The sequence below is a fragment of the Marmota marmota genome, unplaced genomic scaffold, assembly GCF_001458135.2.
Source record: "Marmota marmota marmota unplaced genomic scaffold, marMar, whole genome shotgun sequence".
NCBI classification, from domain to species: Eukaryota; Metazoa; Chordata; class Mammalia; order Rodentia; family Sciuridae; genus Marmota; species Marmota marmota.
In genome coordinates, this window is record NW_025999949.1 from 21,637,548 (window position 1) to 21,639,959 (window position 2,412).

General features: G+C 39.0%; 1 protein-coding gene across 2 annotated transcripts in view; it reads right to left on the reverse strand.

Moving 5' to 3' along the window:
• The window catches only part of Atad2 (ATPase family AAA domain containing 2), a 60,940-nt gene extending 58,528 nt beyond the window's left edge, over positions 1 to 2,412 (reverse strand). For both annotated transcript variants that reach the window (XM_048802086.1, XM_048802085.1), the window contains exon 1: positions 2,093 to 2,412. The gene's annotated coding sequence lies outside the window, so the exon portion shown is untranslated. The remainder of the gene's footprint in view (positions 1 to 2,092) is intronic.

The following is a 2,412-nucleotide window of genomic DNA, read 5'->3' on the forward strand; positions in this document are numbered from 1 at the left end:
AAAAAAAAAAAAAAAAAAAAAAAAAAAAAAAAAAAAAAAAAAAAAAAAAAAAAAAATAGGAAACTAAGGAATATGGCAGAATGTGATTTTAGAACATAAAAGGAAAAAAGGGCATGTCAAGGGGAATAGTTTGTAATTTTGAATAGGGCGTTTAGGGTAAGCACTATTGAAAAGATGAAATTTTAGCAAACACTTGAGAGACAGACTCCAAATCTGAATCAAGAGTTCTACAACCTGCTGTAAAGTGACTCTGAGAAAGTTATTTAAGTCTCTTATGCCTCATCTGCAAAACAAAGATAATCATACCCATCTCATAGGGTTCTGAGGATCAATTTATTATTTCTACAAGTCTTGGAACACATGAAGCTCTCTGAGAGATTTATTTTTAGTTTAAAAAAATATAAAGGAAGATAAAAGAATGGGATATGTGTTACTCCACGTTGAAGCAGAACAAGGGCAAAGGTCTTGGTATTCAAGGGGCAGCTAAACCAGTGGCTAGAAAGGGAGTGAGTTTTGTAAAGGGAAGGAAGAGGATATCATTATAAAGGGAAGATGGTAATGGGGTGCAGAAATGCTTCCAAACTTTTAATCTTAGGTGGGGAGTCCCTAGAGGGTTTTGAGCAAAGGAGTAAACAACTATTTTTTACTTTTTAGAAAAACCACTGCACTGAGAACTGTTGGAGAAGCACAATATGCATAATGGCAGAAAACAGAGAGACCAAATTAAAATCTATTTTAATAATCCAGGCAAGAGATAATGACTTGAGAAATGGTCCGACTCTGAATGTTTCAAAAATAAAATCAACAGATATGCTAATGTATTAAATATGAGTAAAGTCAAGGGTGATCCTAAGGTTTTTGGCCTAAGGAACTGGAAAGTGAAGTGGCTATTGACTAAAATCAACTATGGCCTTATAATTAACAATATGTCAAGAGCTCATTTTAATGTCTTCACATACACAAGCACATTTAATCCACACTACCCATGTGGTGGGTAATCGCCCTACTTAAGAAGTACATAAAACCGATTATTAGTAAACTTGGTAAGCTGTGATTTTAAACTAATAGTTGTCTTAAGAGCCTATGTACAATGGCAGGTATAGTGGCACATGCCTGTAATCCCTGCAACTTGGGAGACTGAGGCAGGAGGATTACAAGTTCAAGACCAGCCTCAGCAACTTGGGAAGACCCTGTTTCAAAATAAAAAATAAAAGGGCTGGAGATGTAGCTCAATCAAAAAGTGTCCCTGGGTTCAATCCTCAGTACAAAAAAAAAGGAGCCTATTACTTAACCAGAATTCAATAAGTCATTAGGGTCACAGGATCTAGCATTATCCTGAAAATAACATTCAATAAATATTTATTGAAACAATTAGCTTTTCTGATCACAGGTTAATAGGTCAAGTGACCTGAATTCAGTGCAGAAGTGTTTCCAGTTCAGAAATGTTCAGCTTCCTCAGATCTCTGCCAATTCCTGCACTTAAATGAGAAACACAGAAAGTCAGGAAATTATTTGTTTTTCTCAATTTCAGAGACTGAAGGGAATGCCCCTCAGAAGAGGGGCAACCAATGTGCCATCCATAAAAAGATATTAATTTCATAGTTATCTTACTGACGATCCTAAAAAAAACTTAGTACAAGACTGAATCTGAACTAAAAAGGATTATGCTTTGTCACTCTGGTTACACATCTCCCCTAAGCCTCTCATTCTGACTTCCAAGTTCCTAACCTTCCTATTTTTCCCACTTCCACACTTACCCTCACTCCAACTCCAGTATGCTACCTGCTGCCTTAACTTTAGGGTTGCTTCCTCAGCTTCTCCAATCTTTTTGTGAATGCTGTCCCTTCCACCTATCTGTTTCAGCAGCTGGGGTGAGAGGTGCATGCAAGTTTCTTTCCCTGTTTTAACTCTGCGCATTAAAAAAGTCTCATTTGTACATGAGACCTATAAGAAGCAATTCTTTCAAGAGGACTCCATCACATTATAAATCTCCCCTATAGATATGTAACTGCAGCATAATATAATAAAAAAGGGAAGATACGGGAGGCAAAGAACCTAAGTTCCAATTTTAGATCCGCCACTTAGTGGTTACCTTTTCGAGTCTGTTTCTTCATCTGTCACAGATCATTCCTACACATTATGCAACCTGATATTCATTACGCTCTTATTCCGGAACACCTCCGGATCCTAAACGGAGGTCCGGAAACCTGAATTACTGTGTATCCCTGGGGCCCCTAAAATGTTTACCATGAATATAGCAAGCAGTCAGCACATGCGTGTTGCTCTCTACTGACTGTTGCGAACCCCGGGCAGGAGCCAGGGAGGATGGCCCAGGAGGTGGGGGAGGGCGCGAACCACCGCGGCTCGGCCCCACACTGCACTTCAGCTCGGGCGGGCTTCGGCTTCCTCTTG